The 25,838-nt window shown below is 38.4% G+C and overlaps 1 long non-coding RNA gene and 1 other non-coding gene across 5 annotated transcripts in view; one reads left to right on the forward strand and one right to left on the reverse strand.

Moving 5' to 3' along the window:
* The window catches only part of LOC125163386 (uncharacterized), a 125,900-nt gene that overhangs the window by 9,691 nt on the left and 90,371 nt on the right, over nt 1–25,838 (reverse strand). For all 4 annotated transcript variants that reach the window (XR_007151434.1, XR_007151435.1, XR_007151432.1 and 1 more), the window contains one exon: nt 74–257. This is a non-coding gene — a long non-coding RNA (uncharacterized LOC125163386). The remainder of the gene's footprint in view (nt 1–73; nt 258–25,838) is intronic.
* Nucleotides 14,948–15,052, forward strand: LOC125165010 (U6 spliceosomal RNA). Its single transcript, XR_007151919.1, has one exon. It is a non-coding gene; the product is annotated as a U6 spliceosomal RNA (small nuclear RNA).

The raw sequence follows: 25,838 nt of genomic DNA on the forward strand, positions 1-25,838 counted from the left end.
CATGGCCTGACCCAAAACCGAGAGTCAGATGCTTAACCAAATGAGCCACCCAATCGACCCACCAAAGTCTTACCTGGTGGTAAAGAGGCTTCCTTTGCTGGAGTGTCCTCAAAGCATTTTCTCTCCTTCTGAGTCAAATCCCTTTCCATCAGAAACTAATTTGTTTCCATGCTGGGAGTCAGGTTGGCATTCTGTGCCTGAACCAGGAAGAGGGCCTGGGCAGGGGCAGGACACAGAGTGGCAGCAGGTCCGGGGGCCTGGCAGTGAAGGAGGGCACAGAATTCACTTGAGGGGAGGAAATACAGTGGAGAAATGGAGCTCACTCTGTTCAAAAGAGTTATTTTCCTTTTGAAAGACTCCATAGGTAATCTTGGTGCAGTACTTGAAGGTCTGAGAAGAAAGAAAAACTTCCCGGATTGGTCCTCAGAAAACAGTCCAAGTCTGTTTCTGTCATGTGCCTTAGGGAGAGACCTCTCCGGACACCTACCAGAATGAGCACAGCATCTGTGCTGACACCAATAAGGAAAAAATAACCAGGACCTTCAATCCGCCTCCCTTAGATCATAAACTGATCATTAGTTGGAGAGAAGGAGCAGTTTTTGCCCACCTGGGATTATGCAATTAGAAACAGTCTGGAAGGTTTTATGTTTTCCTCCAAGGCAGCCACAGGGATGAAGAGCAGAGAAATGAGAAGGAGTGACAAGGGACAGCTCCCTGCTGAATCTGACATCTTCGTGCTCTGACACATTTAGAATGCATGGAGTTACTGGGCCTCATGGCATATGACTCCCAAGAGGAGGTTGCCTTCCTTGCTTACATAGGCATGGATCCTGTGGTGGTCAGAGCCCCCAGGGAATGTAACAACCCTGACTGGTATTCCTGAAGGAAAAAAAAAAAAATACTGGTGCAGCTTATGCTTCAGAAGAGAGACTATCAATGCTCAGATTTCCCTATTGTGTGACATTTGGCTTAGAACAGAAAAGAAAATGTGAAAGGAAAAGACATTGAGAGTCTTCTGCATCTTTGACTTGCTCACCAGGGGAACAAAGAATAGTTAATAGACGATCTCTAACTTTGGTCTGCCAGTTTGAATATACCATGTTATTCTCAGACTGAAATGATAGAAAACAAGCTTTACCAATGGTATCCTCCTGAACAGCTTTGAAAGTCGTTGGTTCAAGAGCTATATTAAGAAATAAGATGCTTCCTGAAACCAATGAAATGTAGTATTTGCTTCTGAAGATAGGCTGCATACAATCACTATTCAATGGCCACCTATTTTCTCCCCTACACTCAGCATGTATATAGTACATATATATTACACAAATATCCTCTATTGGACATAAATGCTGCAACACACATACACATCAACACACACATACAAAGACTCGGTTCCTTTGTTCAAGGAGTTTACAAGTGGTTGGTAATTACTATTACAATTATTCCTCACCACAGTATACCACATGCCATTTCCAAAGTTATTTTTATAGTCAAAGCTCTTAAAAGCTGATTTTAGAGATAAAAAATACTTTTTCAGGAAAAAAAATCATTGGGAATTGCTAAAAACACAGAAAGATAATGTGCAAGTAACAGAATGGAGTCAAGAAGCAACAAAAATTCTTAAACCTTCCCTGCACCCCTTCTCATCACCACTATAAACCTTGAAATTAGTCACTTTGGGCTACAGAACAATTAGGCTAAAACTGATGATGAAGTCAAACTTTCAATTATCAAACAAAAATTATAAATTAAAAAATCTTTCCTTAAATACTCTACTAATAAAGAACTGCTTCTATATGTAACCTAGTTTACTATCTTAAGCATGACTCTATTTTAGAAGGGCTACATGTTTTGTTGAAAACCAATCTTTTCCTAATATTACATAACTAAATATTTCTTTTTTCAATGTGTTGCTATAGCATTCAGCCAAACAATAAAATTAAGTTAGTTGAAGGACCTGTGATAAACTCCAAGCTTTTGCAGAAGTGATTAATCATAATATGAAGAAAAACAAAGCTAGCTTTAGAAAGACTGAAAATAAGAAATCTAGAATACTCTTAACCATGTTGGAAATAGTTTCCAATCTTTTCTGCCTCCAACGTGCAAATGTATCTTCCAACGTAGGTAGAGAAAAATAACGGTCAAATATTTAAGGTTAACATTTTTTTTTCTTTGAAGCATTTGGTAGAGAACTGGAAAAAAAAATAAGAGCAGGGGAATGGTAAAAATGACACAACATTTCACTCAACATTTATTCAGTGTAATGTTCATGCCAATCACTGTGCGAGAGGCTGAGAACACATAAGTAAACAAAACTTGGACTTGCCTTCCCAAGGGGTGACCATTTGCTTATATTGGAGAAGACATTTCCTAGTAAGATGATCGTCTCCTCTATCTTTCTTCTTGGCCACATCCCTAAATCCTACCTGCTAGTCAAAAATTAATTAGCAGGAAAATGACTTAATAGTCCTTCAAACTCAATACTTCCAAACCTCAACAATTTTCTGTAACTCCACATGTCCTGCACACCTCACCCATCATTGTTCCTGGTTCTACAAGCTAGAACACTCTGGGCTAGCTTCAGCTCTTCACCTTTTCTCTTACCTCTGTTATGTGTCATGCCAGCCTATTCGACCACAGAAATAGCTCTTCAGATCTTCTTCCCATCCATCTTATGCCCTCTTCCTAATTTAAGACCTTGTGATCTTGGCAGTGAACTAATGAAAAGGCACATCCAGTGCCTCTTCCAAGCTCCTCCCTCTCCCTTAAGTCCTTTGCACCAACACAAGGGCTATCTTCCAAAACACATGAAGATCTGATCATGTCTCACTGTCCTACTTGAAAACTTCAGCTGAGAAATATTACCAAGTTCTTTCAAGTGGCACTAAAGCCCCTAAATATGGAACAGCTTACCATTTAGAGGCCACTGCATGGTATGCATCCACACACCTCATGCCATGCTAAACTATATCCTCTTCTTCCAAAAACAATCCAGATATTCATACTTGCAAACCTTTCTCCCACTGGTTCATGTGCAGAGAGTGCTCTCTTGCTTACCACCATATCCCCAGACTACACAGATTTGCAGTCTCTGGTTAGAAGCCAGAAAGAGAGTAGAGACTTGTGGAAAACTAGTCCTTGAGGCAAAAGCAGGTGGGTGGACATGATTTGGTCAGATACTGGCAAAGTTTAAGACCAAAATGAGAAATCTGAATATATAGGGACCTTGAAATCTGAAGGAGGAAAATCCAAGTACAAAGCTGGCAAAATTTAATAAGGAAAAAGGCATGCTTTGTCTACCGGGCATTTGATGTATCTGTAAAATGGTCATGAACAGTGATTCTTGACTTGATGCTTCTTTAGAGGACCCAGGACTCCACTACCGCGCTCTCCTGGGTTTTCTCGTGAACACAGACCTCTACAAGGCTAAAGACTGACAGAACGTAACATCGCAGCCCAATTCACATAGCAGCAGAGTATTAGGCAACATTGCTCCCATAATGAAGAACTATTTCTCTGAGGTTGACTAACAGGTGGGTTTCAAGAATTTTTGATAGCACTTATTTCATAGTGTTCTCTCTTTGGCATACTTCCTAGCTCTAAGATTTTTGTTTAATGAAAAAAAATTGCTGCCATGCAAAGGAGAGCTAAAAACAGCATATGCAATTTTATATAACCAGGCTTATCCTAGCATGTCAGGTCACCTTAATCCCTCAATGAATAAGCACTAGTTGAACTACTGAGATATTTCCATCCATTATAGTCTCATTTCTTGAATGTCCGAGGCATCTGTAACCAAGAGCCAATTACCACTGTAGTTCATTAATCATCAGTGTTGCTTAATGCCAAGAACTGGAGGGAAGCTGCCTACATTGTTTTACTTAAGTTTCTCTACAAGAAATGCATAAATGAATAGCTGGTCCTACAAGAGTAGGCTAGTCTTGTGTAGGCTCTGGGTAAACTGCACATGAAGTCTCATAAGAAGTTTCTTACAGGGCTCTTGGGTGGCTCAACTGGTTATGCACCTGACTCTTGATTTTGGTTCAGGTCCTGATCCCAGGGTCATGAGATCAAGCCCCCTGTTGGGCTCTGTGCTGAGCATGGAGCCTGCCTGAGATTTTTTTTCTCTCCCTGTGACCCTCCCCGGATCGTGCTTGCTCTCTCTCTCTCTCTCTTTCTCTCTAAACAAAACAAAACAAAAAAGTTTCTTCCAACAAAATGTGGTGTTTCATGTAGTTTCTGTGTAAGTTTTAGCAATAAACCATAAATTCACATATCACATGTAATATTTTTATATTTTATAAAATGCCTATTGGACTATCAAAACCTATTCAAAGTTTTTACTGTATCTAGAGATCAGTTATAGGAGTATTGTTACAAATCTATGTTATCAAAAACTGCAGCCTATTATGTACCCAATGAGCTTAAATGTGAAGCCTAAGCCATATCAAGTATATTGTTTTTCCAAAATGAATACAACTTCCCATATGAAGAATGTTTGTACTTTTAAGAAAACTATTTGTAGTCAAATACACACAGAATTTAAACACTTTCATAGAGCCCTAGAAGACAGGTACCACTGCAAAGGGGATGCTATTTGTTCTAAATGGACCCCACAGATTAAGAAAACTAATTTTATCCATAAATGGGTAAAAATTCCACAGGATGGATTTTGGCTCCCTAATGAAAGCATGTCATGATAGTCAGATGCTCTAAGATAGAAAGCCATACCTTGGCAAAGAGAAAAATGTAGGACCAAGGAAATGTCGGGGACACTGAAGCTTGAGCACATGAAACCATAACTTCCCAGGGCAGAAAATAATGACTTTTAAGAAAACAGATACTTAAAATTTTTAACTTAGGTGTTGTTCTGTAACTTAATTTTTTATCTGTTGTCATAGCCTCCACTATCCCAAATCTCCAACAAAGGCAGTTACACACAGAAATTCAGGGAGAGACAATCTGAACCATACCCACCAGGCCAGTAGGGAATAGAAAATGGGAAAGCGCAACACAGAATGGGAGTGGGCAATTCAGAGGAATAGCCATTCAGAGCCAAGAGAAATTAAAAAGAAATGTAAGTTTCCCAGAACTCACAAGAGGTATTAGGTGCTAAACAGAAAATGGAAGATGGAAGCCAATTTTGCTTTCGATTTCAGAAGACAACCTGAGCCCAGAATGTATCTGGGTTATTACCATTTATTTATCCAAATTGATTCAGCACCTACTATGTGCCAGCTACTAATCCAGGCTTTGGACATAAAGGTACAGTAGGCGGAGCAGAGAGAGTAGAGGCAAGTAGTAGGAGCTGAGGCTGAGAGCCAACAGGGCAGACTACAGGAGCTGGTAGGCTGTGATAAGGACTTCCATGATGAGGTGGTCTCTGAGCGAGATGGGAAGCCACTGGAGAGCTCTGAATGGAGGAGTAACTCAACCTGACTTACATCCTGTCCAAGGCGTTTAAAACAGTCTAAATGGAACAAGGGAGGAAACAGAAGTCCAGCTTGAAGGCCAGTAGTTTGAAGGTCCTCCAGGTGAGAGACAGGGACAGGATAGATGTTCTCAGAGGAAGTGGTGAGAAATTTGGAGCATAGATATATTTTGAAGGTAAAGAGGACAGGATCAGCTGACAAATCGGACGTGGGGTGCAAGAGAAAGAAAATTCAGGGAAGATTCTAAGGTTTTCACGTTGAGCAGCTGCAAACATGAAATTCAATTCAGATTTCCAAATCAGAGACTTTTTCCCCTGCCTTTAAAGTCTAGGGAGGGACAGAACTGAAAACAGTCAAATGGCAACATTAGAACCTGCAAGGATGTTTCAGCCATGCTAAGCCAGTCTCCTTCCCCATTCTCGTCCTGAAACATAAAAGAAAGGCAAAGTTTCTCCATTGTTAACCTGCTAAGAGTTAAAGCTCAACAGTCTTTAATAGTACATTGCAAATGATAGCACTTCATGACTATTTTCATTAAGTAAAACTAACATCTTATTTTGATTTTAAATAACTTTTGAGCAGATTTTCATTATTTGCAATTTTCTCACTTGGAGGAAAACTGCCTTAACTCATAACAGTCTGGAAAGCTTTAGAAGTTCCTTGGAAGAATATTATGGTAGCTCTAAAAATATGACCGTAAGTCTGACCCTGCATTAATGCTGGAGGAGAGAGAGAGAGGAAAAGGGAACAGAGCAAGTTAGAAACCAACTATTAGAGCTACTTTGAACTACGTAAGGTTACCCAAGACATACTAATCTCTGGGCCTGTTTTCCAATTTGTAGACTTAAAGTGAAAATGTATCACAGGATTGACATAAGGAAATGTCTTCTTTTACAAATAAAAGCATTTAATAAAAGTATGTTGATATTCCCAATGTTTGGGGTATATTTTTACTATGCAATAAAAGTAAAATTTGGTCAGAGGAAAAACAATTGTGACAGCTTGCAAGCCTCAATGTGACAAACATTAGCATTTGCTTCTTTTTTTTAAAATATGACCACTTTTAGCCATGACTAAATCCAACAGCTCCAAGAGGGTTGTTCCCAGAATCATGTGGTGCTGTGCCCACCCTCCTTCGTGAGGATGAGTGGAGCCTCCCATGACAGCAGACTTCAGCCAGGCTGTCCCAGCTCCAGCCTCACTCCCACCCACTGGGGAAAGATAGGACCGATCGGCACTAAACCCAAACTATCGTAGCTCTTGCTGCTTTTATTATCTTAATTACCATATTCCTTTTGCCACTGTTGCACAAAATGCTCTATTTCCTTTCAGCAGCTCTTAAACTTTCTTGGCTTATAGACCTGTCAGGCAGTCTGGGGAAGTCTCCTGGGCCCTTCTCAAAATCACATTTTTTAATTCATTAACATAAAATGCACAAGATTACAAAAGAAACCAGTTACATTCGAACACAGTTGTATCCTTACTCCCCGTGGCAGTTCATGGACAAAGTAACAGTTCACAATGTTTTTTCTTTAGTAATCTTGGAAACCCATTTGTGGCTCGACCCCACAAACTGTGAGATCATGTCCTGAGCTGAAACCAAGAGTTGGACACTTAACCAACCGAGCCACCCAGGCGCCCCCAAATTACTTACATTTTAGCCCTCAGTTTTTATGTCAAAAACATGTTGACCAAAGTAAGATTGTTCATCAGAAGCTTAAAATAAATTGATAATTAACAGAGACCATGACAATTTGGGCCATTAAAAGGAAGTGATTAAATTGTCTGATGCCCCCCTAACAACCCAAACCATACACACTGCTGGTCTATACCTCTCATCCCAGCATCTCATACTCCACATGCCTAACACACTTACTGTGAGGTCAGCGTGAGCTACACTCATGCCTTCACAGAGGCCATCATCTGGGACTGCTTTTCCTAACCACACATTAATGCACACGTAGTAATATAATTCAGAGGAACAAAAGTATAGCCAGGGGAACAGGGGCTTCTGGAGCATCTTTACTATTAACCAGGACCTAGAACCTCCAAGGCTCCTACAGATTTGAATGTAGAGCAACGTGAAATAGGAGTTATGCAATAATTATTTATTGAATGACTAATGATGACTGTAGTCTTTACTTCATAAAATAGATTCATACATTTTACTTTTTTGTTGATTTCAAATTTTTACTTATTTTTCTCAATTCTTTCCACATTTATTTATTTTTGAAAGACAGAGCTTGAGTGGGGGAGGGGCAGAGAGAGAGGGAGACACAGAATCTGAAACTGGCTCCAGTCTCTGAGCTGTCAGCACAGAGCCCGACTCGGGGCTCAAACTCATAGACTATGAAATCATGACCTGAGCTGAAGTTGGACGCTTAAATTTTTATTTAAATTCTAGTTAGTTAACATATAGCACACTATTGGTTTCAGGAGTAGGATTTAGTGATTCATCTCTTACATATAATACATATACATACATATATGTATATATATACATATATATGTACATATACATATGTACATACATATAATACATATACATATAATCACAAGTGCCCTCCTTAATGCCCATTTAGCCCATCCCCCTCATCCCCTTGTCTCCATTGTGCCACCTATTGAACAAATTCAATCAACTGCTAGAGTTTCTGGTACTTAAAAACAATACTAATATATTACAAATATTTTGTATTATTATACAAAATTACACATATAATTTACATATATAATTTATATTTATATACTTATATATAATTTATACACATATAAAATATATTAATTGCCTGTGTTCCATTTCTCACTAATTTTTTTATTTTATTTTTTTTTTTAACATTTATTAATTTTTGAGACAGAGAGAGACAGAGCATGAACAGGGGAGGGGCAGAGAGAGAGGGAGACACAGAATCCGAAGCAGGCTCCAGGCTCTGAGCCATCAGCCCAGAGCCGGACGCGGGGCTCCAACTCACGGACCGCGAGATCATGACCTGAGTTGAAGTCCGACGCTTAACCGACTGAGCCACCCAGGCGCCCCTCACTAATTTTTTTTAAAGAACATGATAGAAAGCCTCTGCAGCTTTTGAGACAATGACGAAGGAAAATCCACATTCCTGATTGATACACGGAGTCTAGTAAAACCCAAAAAGATTTCAGATTTCTAGGATCGGTATGTTCAGAAATTTTATATTTCCCTCAGCTTTGTGCTCTGTCAGATATAAACAGAACAAAAGAAAGATCTCTAGAGCAAACATGAAAATGCAGCAGAAATTAGGCTTCTGTATAGTGAATGTTACCTGCGTGATTAAAAGGGGAAACAAGAACTACCTTCTTTCATGTAAATTATAAAATTAAAAGATCAGTTGTTATCCATGGGTGATCCGGGGTGAATCTATCCTCCTACATCCATAATTATTAAAACCACCACTTAATGTACAACATGAGCCTAACCTAGAGTTAGCCAGAAATTGTGCGATTTTGTAGCTTTTTTTAAGATTCTAAAACCCCAGTTCTTGAGATGGTTTTGATGTGCCCTTTATTTAGAGGCAGAAAGATGACCTAAACTTCGGCTCTAAAATACTGACTGAGTTCCATACAGTTCCAGTGTATGGTTACATGCCTGTCTGCTTTGTTTTAAAATAAAACTGATTACCATCAGCTAAATTTGATTATTAGACCTTCTGTGAAAGGAAAAAATATATATATATATATGTATATATATATATTTAAAAGGTTTTTAAATTTCTCAATTTCTAAAAGAAAAAAAGGTATTATAGAATTACAGTTGGAATTAAGTTTGGGGATTATTTTCTATTAATTCAATGAAAAGAGTTTCCTAAATATCAGTTTAAGATCTACTGATCAATATCTATATTATACTGATTCATACATACATGTATACATGAATATACCGATTAATACCTATCATTAACAGTCAACTTCTTGAACTGGATACTTTGGGCTACAAATAATAGAAAATCTGACTCAGAGTAGTTGAAATACAGGCTATTTCTTGTTTAGTAATAAAAGGCTGGACAAGGCAGTCCCATAGTTGCTCCATGATGACACTATGGGATTGCATCCTCATTCTAGGTTTTTCTAGGCAACGAAAAATCCTCAGTCTAGGTTTTTCTTTGCATCCTCAGTCTAGGCAAAACTCAGTTTTGCCACAACCAGTTAGCTATGACAAAACAAATTCCAGAACAAATTCCAACACCAGAGAGAACGTTTCCTCTCACCCCTCTATCCTTTCCGGGTGGATAGTCTCCCCTTGAAGCCTCAGAAGTCTTCCCCTTACATGTCATCAGCCAGAACCGGATTTCATGCTGACAAACCAGTTGTGGTGATGGAAAACGAGATTGCCACAGTGGCATTAACATTCATGACTAATCCCCCAGCGCAGGCACACTGTTACCCAAATAACCTTAGGATCCTTTAGGCTAGGAAAGAGCAGGGAAACCCGGCAGTGTCTGCTACACACAATATGTGCCACATACTATACACCAATTTTTTAAATCTTTAAAATTTTTAAAAGGAAACCACAATGTGTATACTTATACTTCATAAATGAAGAAAGCAAGGCTTCAACAAATCCAATGATTTGACAGTCACACTGCTCATAAGCAAGCAAGTCTGAACTGAGGACTGAGGCTTTGGAGCCTCCTATGCAGTCACTGATGACAACCAAACCACAAATAAAACAATGGTCCAGGTTCCTGTGGCTTGAAAGCCAGCAATGTTAGGCTCTGTTCACCAAAATATGATTAGCAACTTCAGACTGTTTCTTCGAAAAAGATGTTCATGTGTATCTTCAAGATATCCTCCAAATGCTAATACGTTTTGGTTCTTCCAAAGAAAAACTCTCTCTGAAGTTGAGGTGACAGGGACCATCAGTTCCAGATAAGAGAAAATACAACCCCATCTACACTCTCCATAAACTGGGGCCGTGCGCCTTGAGACCAGAACAGGTCATATGTCATAGGTGGCATCTTTTTGATGATTTGAGAGCCTCATAATTGTTTATTGACTCAAGCCCAGCTTCACTTCACTTCTGCTTTAGGAGAAACTATTTTTCTAAAATTTAGTGGTAAATGATTTTTGAATAATGAGAACTTGGAGGGAGGAAAGAGGAAGTTATATGAAGCGAGGCAAATAATTGAAGATGTTCATAATGCAAGTCATTTTTCTCCAGAAATAGTACCTGCTGAATTCCCTGTCTTTTTTTCCTGGGTGAGGAAAAAAATAACAAAAAACTTGCTGTGTGTGTGTTAAGATATTGATGCTTGGGTATCATGTGGCAGAGCAGCTGCTATTCATAAAATTAGGCAGTAGAAAAGCTCAATGTTCTCAACAAGATGCTAATTATTTACTCTTACTTGATATATTCTTCCATAAATTTCCTATTATTTGCCTTATGTTCTGTCTATGATCTCCCATCAAAGAAAAGCATATCACCATTTTTTGTGTTGTTAACATAATGTTTTTAGGGTAAATGTTTACTTTAGAAAGATGTTTAATCCCAAATGCTAATGAAAATATAAGAAAATTGATAAGTAAGTAGAAGTGAAAAAGACACCACAGGGCCATATTCCCAGCATCGCTTTGAACTTGCTAATTGTTGTTCAGTGGTAGCCCATAATGTCACATTCCCTTTTCCTTAAAATGGAACTTGTAAAAACTGTTTTAAGAAAACAGTTTATTTTGGTACTGGTGGCACAAGAAGTTACCAAAGGAAATGTGTTACCTATATTTTGTTTAAAACAGCCACACAAATGATCCGTCCCAGATGCCTTGACATCTACTTTTGCTGCAAAAATATAAAACAGCTCCAAGAAGCAGAGTTAGGAATATGATAAACTTCAGTTGTTCGTGGGAAATGAAAGAAAAGAGAAAATTAAGGGCACCTGGGTGGTTCAGTCAGGTGAGCACCTGACTCTTGATTTTGGCTCAGGTCATGATCCCAGGGTCATGGGATCAAGCCCCGCACCAGGCCCTTCACTGAGCATGGAGCCTGCTTAAGATTCTCTCTCTCTCCCTCTGCCTCTCTCCCCTGCTCATGCTCTGTCTCTCTCTGTAAAATAAATTTTCAAAAAATAAATGCTATTTTAAAAAGAACAAAGCAATCTAAAATTGTGCAAAATATAAATTCCATTTCTTGTAATTTCTGTGTTCCATGCTTTTTCTAAGATATGCCAAGAAAAACATTGTTGTGTTTAATGTAGTATCTAAGGAAATTTTTCAATTCTCCCCAGTATTTTTATTTGTGCCTATTAGCTTAGAAATGTATTTTTAAGTGCTTTACATTACACTGGTCATCCATCATAGGTATATATGGAAATAAAAATAAATACCACCGCTCTCAGCATTTTAAATATCCCTTTGAACATTGACTATGAGTACACAGCTCTTTTTGGCCTATATAAATGCCTTATCTTTTAGAGTTCGACAGTTTATAAAGTGCTGTGTGCTCTGTACTATCTCATTTGTTCTCATGTAACCACCCAAACCTTGAAGTGAATGGGTGGGTAATAATTCCTATTCTACCGATGAAGGTGGGTTCCAAGATGAAGAGTAATGTCCCACAGGTTGTGGTGGAGCCTGGAATAAAACACGGGTCTTGGGGGGGAGCCTGGGTTGCTCAGTTGGCTAAGCATCAGACTTCAGCTCAAGTTATGGCCTCACAGTTCATGAGTTTGAGCCCTGTGTTGGGCTCTGTGCTGACAGCTCAGAGGCAGGAGCCTGCTTTTGAATTTTGTGTCTCCCTCTCTCTCTCTGCCTTCCCCCACTTTCACTCTCTCTCTCTCTCTCAAAAATAAACATTAAAAAAAAACACACACAGTCTTGGCATTACTGCCATTATACATGGTATAAGGTAAGAAAAATGGCTGGCAAATGCCTTAACAGAAATGCAAATAGAAAAATCTAATTGTTTCATTCTGGTTTGTTTACACAGAGCCCTACAAGCACTGCTCCAGACAAATGTTTTCTCCAGTAAATGCAAAACACTGATGCCAAAGTCTTCTTGAAATTGGTGTTCAGAGAACCTAAATATTAAAATAAATTCTTCCTTTTAATGGCATTCTTCCCTCTTGCTGATTTTTCTATCTTAAATTTTTTTTAATAACCTAACATCCTTATCAAAAACCTGTTGTTATTTTTTATGTCTAGAAATGCAGAATGGAAGAGTCCTGCAATGGCGTTAACTTGGCCATATTTGTAGATCTGCTGATCAAAAGCCTTTTATACGTTAGCTGGTTTAAATGTAAACCGGGCAGATTATTTGTGATGTGAAAACCATGATTTTTGCTTTATATAGTCACTTTTAGCCCTGAGAAATTTCTGTGCCTTTTCATAGTTTTAGCTGTATACTACCATTTGCAGATTTGTGCATATGTAGTCATATGTATTTTTAATTGGTCAAAAGTTGCCCTTGTTCACAGTGGTTGTTAACAAACCAGCTGGACTTTGTTTTAAAAGCAAACTAGTAGAAAACAGTTTGGCCTCAAAATAATAAGCATACAGTAACCATAGGACCCAACAATTCCACTTCTAGGTATGCACCTATGAAAAAGAAAAATGCACACTAAGACTTTGCTCTCAATGTTCACAGCAGCATTATTCATAATAGCCAACAAGTGTCAACAACCTAAATGGCCATCAACTGATGAATGGCTAAACGAATGTGGCATATCTACCCAATGGAATATTATTGAGCAATAAAAAAGTGTAAAGTTCTGATACATGCTACAACAGGATGAACCTTGAATCATCATCCCAAGTGAAAGAAGCCAGGCACAAAAGACCACATATTGTATTGACCTCATAGAATAGATAAATCCATAGAGACAGAGAGTAGAATAGTGGTTGTCTAAAGCTGGGAGGTGGTGTTGGTTGCAGGTGAACAGAGAACAAGTGCTAATGCAGACAGGTCTTCTTTTTGGAGAACAGGCATACTGCAGAGATACCATGGGTTTTGTTCTAGAACACTACAATAAAGTAAATATCACAATAAAGCAATTCAAGTGATTTTTTTTCATTTCCCAGTGCATATAAAAGTGATGTTTATAGTATATTGTAGTCTAAGTGTGCAAGTGCACTATGTCAAAAAAAAATGTAAATACATTCATTGAAAAACATTTTATAGCTAAAAAAATGCTAACCAGCATCTGAGCTTTCAGCGAGTCACAATCTTTTCGCTGGTGGAGAGTCTTGCTTCAATGTGGATGGCTGCCGAAGGTCAAAATGGCTGCAAAGATTTCTTAAAATAAGACATGGAGTTTGCCACACCAACTGACTCTTCATTTCATTTGAACACTAAGAGACAAGGGGCACCTGGGTGGCTCAATTGGTTAAGTGTCCGACTTCAGCCCAGGTCATGATCTCATGGTTTGTGGGTTCAAGCCGTGCATCAGGCTCTGCGCTGACAGCTTGCTCAGGTCCTGGAGCCGGCTTCGGATTCTGTGTTTCCTTCTGTCTCTGCCCTTCCCCCGCTCACTCTGTCTCTCTCTCTGTCTCTCAAAAGTAAATACATGTTAAAAAAATTTTTTTAATGATTAAAAAAAAAGAGACCGTCTCTGTGCCCCTCCCCCACTCATTCTGTCTCTCAAAAATAAATACATGTTAAAAAAATTTTTTAATGTATTAAAAAAAAAGAGACCATCTCTATGCCCCTCCCCCACTCACTCTGTCTCTCAAAAATAAATACATGTTAAAAAAAATTTTAATGTATTAAAAAAAAGAGACCATTATGGGGTTATTAATTGGCCTAATTTAAATATTGTCATGTCTCAAGGAGTAAGAAGGCCCAAGGAGAGGGAGGGAGATAGAGGAACAATGGTCACTGGAACAGTCAGAACCCACAGAACATTTATCAGTTAAGTTCGTGGTCTTAAATGGGTGTGGTTCATGGTGTCCCCAAATAACTATAATAGTCACATCAAAGATTCCTGATCACAAACCACCATAACAAATAGTAATGAAAAAGTTTGAAATATTACATGAATTGCCAAAGCGTGACAGAGATAGGAAGAAAATGCTGTTGGAAAAATGGCACCAATAGACTTAATCAATGCAGGGACATGACAAACCTTTCATTTGCAAAAAACAGGATATTGGGGCACCTTGGTGGCTCAGTTGGATAAGTGTCTTACTCTTGGTTTCAGGTCAGGTCATTATCTCACAGTTCATGAGATTGAGCCCCAAGGAGGGCTCTGTGCTGACAGCATGGAGCCTGCCTAGGATTCTCTCTCTTCCTCTCTTTCTGCGCCTCCCCTCATGCTGTCTCTCTCAAAATAAATAAACATTTTAAAAAATATGACATCCAGGTGCCTGGGTGGTTCAGTCAGTTAAGCATCTGACTTCAGCTCAGGTCATGATCTCATGGCTCGTGAGTTCGAGCCCTGCGTCAGGCTCTGTGCTGACAGCTTAGAGCCTGGAGCCTGCTTCAGATTCTGTGTTCCCCTTTGTCTCTCGGCCACCACTCGTGCTATGTCTGTCTGTTTCTGTCTCTCTCTCAAAAAATAAGTAAACACTAAAAAAATGTTTTCATTGGAACGATACAGAGAAGATTAGCATGGCCCCTGTGCAAGGATGACATGCAAATTCTTGAAGTGTTCCATATTAAAAAAGAAAAATTTTTTTTAATATGATATCTGCAAAGCTCAACAAAGTGCAGCACAATAACATGAGGTATGCCTATACTGAAGTCTTCTAAAATATGATGATGATTGCACAATTCTAAATACATTACACTAATAAATATATTAATATAACAAACTATCACAAACTGGGTGGCTTAAACAACACAAACATTTATTTCTCACTGTTCTGGATGCTAAAAATCCAAGGTCAAAGTGCTGGCAGATTCAGTGCCAGGTGAGAATACACTTTTTTTCTGTCCATCTTTTCTGTGTCCTCACACGGCAGAAGGGGTGAGGAAGCTCTCTGGGGTCTCTTTTTTTTTTTTTTTTTTTTAATTTTTTTTTCAACATTTATTTATTTTTGGGACAGAGAGAGACAGAGCATGAACGGGAGAGGGGCAGAGAGAGAGGGAGACACAGAATCGGAAACAGGCTCCAGGCTCCGAGCCATCAGCCCAGAGCCTGATGCGGGGCTCGAACTCCCGGACCGCGAGATCGTGAGATCGTGACCTGGCTGAAGTCGGACGCTTAACTGACTGTGCCACCCAGGCGCCCCTGGGGTCTCTTATGTGAGGACACTAATCCCATTCATGAAGGCTCCACCCTCATGAATTAATCACCCCCAAGGGCCCCACCTCCAAAGACCATCACATTGGGGGTTAGGTTTAAGGGTATAAACTTGGGGCGGGGGGGGGGGGGGGGGGTGGGGGGAGACACAAAACTCTCAGTCTACAGCACCTAGTATAGGCACGTCAAGTTTTCTGATTTGATATTCAAGATAAACTAAGTCAAAATGTTGCAGGATTTTTTTTTACCTCAATACCTAGGATTCATCACCTCAGACGCTTTGAAGAATGAAGAGGTGGACACAAAATGAGCAGCAGGCAAAAGCTTATTAGAGTATAAGATCAGAAAGGAAGAATATAGGAAAGCTCTCTTTACAGAGAGGGGAATTCGAAAGTGAATGCCTGAAGACTATAGGCAAGAGTCCTTGTTTTATAAGGTTCTGGTCAGCCCTCCCCCTTCCTTTCCCCCTTGTTCCTCAGGTTCTGCCTTTATTGGCTTGATAGCTCTAGGTGCTGGGTTGTGCATTCCCAATTGGCTCATTTTCATTCTATGAGAGGTGGTCTATGGCCATACTGAGGTCTTTTGTCAAATTCCTGAGGGAAACCTGAGGGGGAGTTTAGGTGGGATCTGTTACATTCTTAAGAGGAACCTTATGCCTAACGGGGTTTGCTGTCATCTGACACTCCCAGCATTGTTCCAAAATAGGTGTTTTTCCCCACCCAGGGATCTCAGGTCCTAATCTTTCCCTCTCTGCCTACTGAATCCTATCTTCTCCTATCATGCTCCCCTCTCTGAAGTATGACTTCTAACTCCTGCTAGGAACCAGGATAATGATCTTAACTGCTTCCTGCTGAAAGCGGGGGAAGGGGAATGGCAGTCAGGACAGGTTCAAAGGTCAATCCAGAGGGCGATAAAATGGGAACATCTGGGCTAGCAGAATTTTTCTTGGATATCTTATTTCTCTGGCATATGCAACAGCTTCTACAAATGACATACAAAGAGTTTTAGACCAGCAAGCATTAATATTCCAAATGCAATGCTACCTAGGGAGAAGGCCACACCATTAGGAAGGGAAGATGCATTGTAGCCATCCAAAAAATCCCTACATGTCTGGTTATATATACTTATTAACTATAGTTTTTTTTTCTCCCTCTTCCATCCTTATTTGGAAGATAAGTATAACAACTCCATGATAAGTATTTCATTTTACCTCAAGGAAAGATTGATCTTCGATATCCAGATTACCGTAAATTTAGGCAATTGTTTTTCTGTCCTGCAGCTAGTAGCACTAGAGTCCCTAATTCAATCATAATATCCCTTCCTAGCAAGAGAGTGTGGATCTCTGGCATTATCAAAAAAGAATGTGAGAAATATCAAGTCTCCCCATACACACCCCAGTGGCTGAGGAAAAACGTGGTCATGGGTTTTCCAGTGACTCTAATCATCATGTTGTGTTTGGATGGTTGGCCTGGAGTGGAAAGGAGAACAGAAACGGTGACTCAGGTGTCAAGAAGGAAATCAACTGGTTTTCCTTCTATATCCAGAGTTACCAGAGGTGAGGCTCTGGGTTTCCCATAGATAGTTGTTTAGAAGAGCCACCGTAAAGAGCCCCAGGCCCTTTCAAGGATGTTGGTAATCTGAGCGCTCCCAGATTAAGGTCACTGAGGGCATTCCGATTTCTAGTGATTGTCTCCACAAAAGGGGCATGGTTTATGGGTTTCAACTTCAGTTGTCCCTTCTGAAGACATTGTCACTTCCAGTGCCCTGAATGGCCACATAAATGGCACTTGGTGTCAGGACCTCGGGAAGTCTGGTCTGAATAGTAGGTAAGGCTGTAACTAAGGTCTCAAATTTTTTCTAAAGCCTCCTTTCTTGTTCCTTACTCTCCTCTTGATCTCGGTTGTAATATACCCAATTGATAGTTTGTAAGAGCTCCTTGAGGGTCCCTTCCAGGCCAACAGCCAGCATTGTTCCAAAATATGTGTTTTTCCCCACACAGAGACCTCAGGTCCTATCCTTTCCCTCTCTGCCTATTTTATCCTATCTTTTCCTATCATAAAAAGACCTGGGCTCACCTGGGCAATCACTTAATCTCTCTGCCGTTGCTTCCCCTTTTTATGAAAAGTAAGGTTTCACTAGTGACTTAAGATGACTCTAACTCCACAAACCAGCATTATGTTGATCTTTATTTTCATAAAGGCATACTAAGAAAAATGTTTTGTAATAGAGACAGACCAAGATACCACACCTTGTGCTGCTCCAGCTGCCTTTCCTCGGGAGTCCCAGACATGGTGAGAAAGGGTATGCTATTGCTGGGGCAGCCTTCCAGCTAAGGGAAGTCTGAGCATGTAAATCATATGGCTGCAATGAAGCCAAGATGTATGTGCACCAACTGGCTTGCAAGACATTTAAAACTTCACTTTTTAAAAATCCACTCTAATATATGTCTGATGCTTTTTACTCTAATGTCATCAGACTTTATAGAATCTGTAGACTTATGGAATTTGAATTGGAAATATTTTGTCCTGTTTTACCTTTATGTGTTCCCCCAGACTATGGAGTCTATAGTGGTTTTTGATATTTGCAATATAAAACTCATTGTTAAGTAGGTAAACTAGTATATCATTTTAGATGCCGGAGGCTCATTCTATTTAAAAAGTGAAGGGGCAATAAATCCCTTGGCTGTGCAACAATGTGGCTTTAGCTTTTTATCAATTAGCAGTTCTCTTAGTTCTGTTCTACCCAGCCATCCCTACTCTCCCCTCCCCAAAGCAAAAAGAAGTCTAGAAACTCAACAGATAGGATTTGTTACATGGACTAGCTCCCTAACCACCAACACCACCACCTTAACACATACACACACACACACACACACACACACACACACACACACACACACAACTGAGAAATAGTACATGTGTAGCAATCCGAAAGATATTCAGATGTATCAATGATACTAATATTTGTTAATGTTCATAGCAGGCATTTATCCTAATACATAGGAGTCCCCACTCCACAGATGGAAGAGTTAGATAAGATAATGATATGCATACTTTCTCCAATCCTCTCAAAGGAATAAACTCATTTACTCTTGAATGGGACTGACTGGAAAAGAATCTACCTTTCAATGTTCTGAAGTTCTATCACATGTCTCTCCAGGTGCCTATAACGTGAAACACAAAGCATACACAGAGAACCCTTGAGATATTGTCCTGGAGTGCACACCTCACCTAAGAAGAAAAAAACAGGCTATTAAGGCTCAAATCCCAAGGATGCATCCACTCATATAATGTGTCATATATATATATATATATATATATATATATATATATATATACACACACACACACACACACACACACACACACACACACACACATAAAAGAAAGAAAGGAAAAAAGAAAAAGAAAAACAGAGTAACATAGCAATTCCAAGACCATGGCTTGATTTTCATCCCATCTACTAAGCATGCTCTAACTCATTGCTACAAGAGGTCATATCTTAAAGTGGCAAAGTGATGACTGAGGGTTTTCTATATTTAAAACTTCATTGTCAGGAAGATGCACAGGTGTACCTGCTGTAAATCATGGAACAAGACTGAAAATGAACGTGGCACACCCTTTCTGCCACACACAATAAAGCTCCCTTTCCTCAAGCTGCAGGAATCATTGTTTGCAAAGCACTTCAAGGCAAGCCAGGGAAGCATGTTTGGAAAACAAAGGACTTTTTAATTGCTGCTGACATGAATGAACTCTCTGAAACAACAGCTGTGTCTTGAGATTACATTACAAGGCATGTGAGCAGGATACAAAGCATCCTCATAAAAAGACAAAGCCCGAGAAGCCTTTTATTGTTTTCTAAAAAAAATTCCCAAGCCTGGGATGCCTAATTTCAGTTCCTACAGGATGCAGCAATCATATGTTTACAGAACAAAATTGAGAAATAACCTTTATATTTACTGTGGCTGATAAAAAAACAAAATCCTGGTAGATAGTTTGGGTAGGAGAAGGAAGTCAGTTGTCAGTTAAAATACTGTCCCAGGAGATTATTTCCTTTCTGTCTTTCTAGTCACAGAATGTTGGCTTCTGAGTATAAATTATGGACAAAAGAACTCATTTGGAGAAATATTGACCCAGTCATACTTCATAGGTTTATTACTACCCTGAGAGAAATGATCCTTGTGAAATTAGAACTGCTGAACTACAACCAAGAGTCTTTCAGAGACAAACCTCAAGGGGAATGGAAGAGAAGGTTAAGGGTGGGGGGAGAGGGAAATCAAGGATGCTTAAACAAGAAAGAAAGGGGCCAAGGAGATAGGGATTTAGTGAACACACCAATGGACCTGACATCGAGCTAATGATTATAATGCTATTTCTATAATTCCACTCATCAAGCAGCTTTATTTCAGACATTCAAGTCTTCAGAGTGTTTCCATCAAAACTGCATACGCAACGCAGTGAGAGTACATTTTCCCATAACCTTTATTAGATTCTCAGAAGGCTCCAGAAACTGAAAAAGTGAAGACTGTGCTATATGAAGGATGAAAGAATGCCGCAAAGCCTTTGATTCTCCTTCCATAGACAAGTGGATTATATCTTCCCTCTCCTTGTATCTACACTGGACCTTGGCTGCTTTCACCAATAGGGAGCATGAGGGATGATGTGACTCTGGTTTCAGGCTCAGCCTGCAGGAAGACAACCAGCTTCTACAAGGGTGTTCTGGAATCCCAAGCTGCTATCCTGAAACCACTGGATGTAAGCAGGCCAGGCCACATGCAAAAGGTTCTGGAGGCTGAGATACTATATGAAAAAAGAGGCAAGGAGCACCAAGGCACCAGATATGTGAATGGAAAAGCCATCTTTGAGCTGGATGCTATAACTGTCAAACTGCTCAGAAATGAATCATCCATCCTGGGCCTTCCAGAAGTCCTGATTTCCCAGAAAAAGGAGATTTCTTACCTAACCAATAATGTCGAAAGTCTCCTTTGTGTTTCTGGACCTGACAGGTGTCTATAGTCTACTCTTTCTTTTATGGGTTCTTCAGAAATTCTTCCACTTCTGTACTCCCCTTGATGTGGATCATGCACCCTCCTCTGTTCATGTTTCTGTAACCCCCTACAAATCTAGGAGTCCATCTCCAGCTCCTTCTGTGGGGCTCCCATCTCCCCGCAGGCATCTCAAATAAGATCTAGGACAACTTCAAGCTTCACTTCTCATGAAGTGAAATAGAGATAAAGCATTAAATAGAGATGGAGATGGTAGAGATAGAGAGATTTTCAAACCCATATTGCAACCATTTTCTCCCCATAACTGAATTTCTTCTTTTACCTGACCGTGATGATTTAGATACCAAATTAGATAATAATACAGAGCAATTCCATTCCAAAATGTGCACATTTATGCTCATCTAACCCAACTGCCAGCACTTTTTCTTTCTCACTGCAGATAAAACATCCTAAAATGTTTCAGGATGTTTTATCTGCAACTAACAGTTAGTGTTGTCAAAGGTTATCTGATAACATTTTATAATCTGTAGTAGATGGTATGGAGCTGATGTCAATTCAAAATCACTCTTCTAAATTGGCTATCAATGGCCCATCAATTACGGTCTTGATGTTTTCCATTCTTTCAATGTAGTGCATTGTTTCACTGATATGAAGGTAAAATGAAAGACATCTGCTAATCTCACCTTTCCTGGACCCAGTGCCTTATTACCAGCTTTCTAGAGAATGTTCAAGGAAAAAAAAAAACAAAACAAAAAAACAACCCTTTCCACTCCTTGATGAGAGCCCCTAGGGGGAACAGATATCAAAAACTCTAACTCATGCTTTGTTTTTTAAATTGTAGAAATAAAAATAAAAATGATGTTAATTTGCAGTAATTTGATGTTTCTCTTCTCAGTATCAAAGGTGGCAATTTATTTTCATCACCTGAAACATGACACCAGTATTATCAGTTTGGAATTTCTTGCTTGCCGTTCTTTTCACAGAACTTCTAACCCAACCTGTGAAGTTCCCCAAAGGAAAGCACTCATTGTTATTTAATTTCTTCTTCAAACTTTGTGTTACTCTTCACAAAGAAACCTATAACTGGAATTTAAATGAAAACTTGGAAGAAAAAAAAAGAAACTTGTAAGAAACTTCCTCAATGTGAATTAACTATCTTTGTCAAAATGCTTAGCATTTGAGGTTTTCATATCTCGTTCCTTAATATGATTTGATATTTTCACACTGCTACCTTAATTTTTAAAAATATAGGGATGGAAGAAAACATTATTTTGATGAAAGAAAATATTTTTCCTGTATATCTGAGTCAAAAGGTGCTGATCTTCAAAATATTTCTTCCCAACTCAACCAACCAAACTTCTATTTATTTTATTTTCAATATAATGTGGCAATCGAAGCATCCAAATATATTGAAATAGTTTGGTAAAATATAATACCACAACATGATGGAATACATATTTAAATTCTCTGTAGAAATCTGGAAAATTTTGATGTTTTGTTAAATTAAAAAACAGAACAAAGGGGTGCCTGGGTAGCTCAGTTGGTTAAACATCCAACTCTTGATCTCACCTCAGGTCATGATCTCACGGTTCGGGAGTTCAAGCCCCAAGTGGGGCTCTGTGCTGACAGCATGGACCGTGCTTGGAATTCTCTCTCTCCCTCTCTTTCTGTCCTTCCCCTGTGCTTGCTCACTCTCTCTCAAAACAAATAAACTTTGGGGAAAAAAACAGAATACAAAATAGTATATCAAAATCATGAAAACAGTATACACATGAGGAAAATTTTAAGGTAATACAGAAAAATAAAAAACAATTGTGTCAAATGATTTTTCATAAGGGAGCCAAGACAATTCAATAGGGAAAGAATAATCTTTTCCACAAAAAGAGACAACTTTTTTGAGGCAACTGAATATCCACATGTCAGTAAATGAAAATGGATTCCTATATCTCATCATACACAAACATTAACTCAAATGGATCACAACTGTAAAAGTAAGAGCCAAATCTATTAAACTCTTAAGATAAAGCATAGGAGTAAGTCTTTGTGATCTTGACTTACACATAATTTCTTGGCTTCTTAGGCAAAGCACAGTGGCAAGAGAAACATATATATCAATCAGACTTCATCAAAATTTAAAACTTTTTTTTTAGAGAGAGAAAGAGAGAGAGAGAGCATGAGCAAGGGATAAGGGAAGAGGGAGGGAGAGAGAGAATCTTGGGTGGATTAGGATGGCAGCATGGAGCCTGATGCAGGGCTCAATCCCATGACCCCAGGATCATAACCTAAGCTGAAATCAAGAGTTGGACACTGAGCCAACTGAGCAACCCAGGTACCTCTGAATTTAAAACTTTTATAAACAACCTAACCTTACACCTAAAGGAGCTAGAAAAAGAAGCAAATAAAACCCAAAGCTAGAAGGGTGGAAATAATAAAGATCAGAACAGAAATAAACAAAATAGAAATTAAAAAAAAAATAGATCAATGAAACCAGGAGCTGGTTCTGTGAAAACATCAACAAAATTGATAAACCTTTAGCCAGACTCACCAAAAAAAAAAAAAAAGACTCAAATAAATAAAATCAGAAATGAAAGAGGAGAAATAACAAACAACAACACAGAAATACAAAGAATTATAAGAGAATATTATGAAAAATTATATGCCAACAAATTGGATAACCTAGAAGAAAAGGAGAAATTTCTAGAAACAGATAACCTTCCAAAATTGAATCAGGAAGAAATGAAAAATTTGAACACACCAGTTATCAGTAATGAAATGGAATCACTAATCAAAAACCTTCCAACAAATAAAAGTCCAGGACTAGATGGCTTCACAGGTGAATTTCACCAAACGTTTAAAGAAGAGTTAATACAGATTCTTCTCAAACTAATCCAAAAAATATAAGAAGAAAGAAAACTTCCTAATTCATTCTATGAGGACTCCATTACTCTGATGGCAAAGCCAGATAAAGACACTACAAAAAAAGAGAACTACGGGCCCATATCTCTGATTAAATTAATGCAAAAATCCCCAACGAAATAGCAAACCAAATCCAACAGTACATTAAAAAGTCATTCACCACAATCAAGTGTGATTTATTCCTGGGACACAAGTAGTTCAATATTCACAAGTCAACAAATGTGATATATCACATCAATAAGAGAAAGGATAAGAACCATATGATCTTTTCAATGGATACATAAAAAGCATTTGACCAAGTACAACATCCATTCATGATAAAAAAAAAAAGCACTCAACAAAGTAGGTTTAGAGGGAATATACCTCTTCATAATAAAGGTCATACGTGAAAAATTCCCAGCTAACATCATACTCAATGGTGAAAAGCTGAGAACTTTTCCTCTATGATAAGAAAGATGACAAGGATGTCTACTCTCACCACTGTTAGTTAACATAATACTGGAAGTCCTTCCACAGCAATAAGACAACAAAAAGGAATAAAAGGCATTCATATTGATAAAGAAGAAGTAAAACTGTCACTATTTGCATATTACATGATAATATATATAGAAAACCCCAAAGGCTCCAAAAAAATTACTAGAACTGATTCATAAATTCAGTAAGGTCACAGGATGCAAAATCAACATGCAGAAATCCATTGCATTTCTATATATTAATAATGAAGCAACAAGAAAGAGAAATTAAGAGAGAAATCCCATTTACAATTTCCCCCCAAATAATAAAATGCCTAGGAATAAACTTAACTGAGAAGGTGGAAGAACTGTACTCTGAAAACTATAAAACACTGATGAAAAAAACTGAAGATGACACAAGCAAATGGAAAGATATTCTATGATTATGGACAGAAAATCAAATATTGTTAAAAATGTCCATACTACACAAGGCAATCTACAGATTCAAGGCAATCCCTAACAAAATACCAGTAGCATTTTTAACAGAACTAGAATAAATAATCCTAAAATTTGTATGAAACCAAAAAAGACCCTGAATAGCCTAAACAATCTTGAAAAATAAGAACAAATCATATCACAATCCCAGATTTCAATTTATACGATAAAGTTGTGGTTATAGTAATCAAAATAGTATGGCATGGCACAAAAATAGATCAATAGAACAGGATAAAGAACCCAGAAACAAACCCATATTTATATGACCAATTAATCTCTAACAGAAGAGGCAAGGATATGCAGTGGGAAAAAGATAGTCTCTTCCACAAATGCTGTTGGGAAAACTAGACAGCAACATGCAAAAGTATAAACATAAAGTTAAACTCAAAATGGATAAAGACCTAAAGGCTAAAACCAGAAAACTCATAGAAGAGAGCGCAGGCAGTAATATCTCTGACATTGGCCACAGCAACATTTTTCTAGATATGTCTCCTGAGGCAAGGGAAATAAAAGCAAATATAAACTACTGGGACTACATCAAAATAGCTTCTGCACAGTGAAGGAAATAGTCAACAAAACTAAAAGGCAACCTACTGAATGAAAGAAGATATTTACAAATGACATATTTGATAAAGGGTAGTATCCAAATTATATAAAGAATTGATACAACTCAATACCCCAATAACAAATAATCCAGGTAAAAAATGGGCAGAAGACATGAACAGACATCTCTTCAAAGACACACAGATGGCCAACAGACATATGAAAAGATGTTCAATATCACTCATCATCAGGGAAATCCAAATCAAAACTATGAGATATCACCTCACACCTGTCAAAATGGCTGAAATCAAAAATAAGTGTTGGTGAGGATGTGGAGAAAAAGGAACTCTACCTCATGCATTGTTGGTGGGAATGCAAAACAGTGCAGCCACTGTAGAAAACAGTATGGAGTTTCCCCAGAAAATTAAAAATAGAACTACCTTATGATCCAATAATTGCTGTACTGGGTATTTGCCCAAAGAATATGAAAACACTAAATCAAAGGGATACAAGCACCCCTATGTTTATTGCAGCATTATTTACAATAGCTGAAGTATGAAAGCAGCCCAAGTACCGATCTAAAGATGAATATAGAAGGAATATTTTATATATATATACATATATATAAGTATATATATGTATATATATATATATATATATAAGTATATATATGTATATATATATATATATATATATATATATGGAATATTATTCAGCCATAGAAAGAATGAAATCTTGCCACTTGCAACAATATGGATGGATCTAGAGAGTATAATGCTAAGTGAAATAAGTC

Source organism: Prionailurus viverrinus, chromosome B1, assembly GCF_022837055.1.
Source record: "Prionailurus viverrinus isolate Anna chromosome B1, UM_Priviv_1.0, whole genome shotgun sequence".
Lineage (NCBI taxonomy): Eukaryota > Metazoa > Chordata > Mammalia > Carnivora > Felidae > Prionailurus > Prionailurus viverrinus.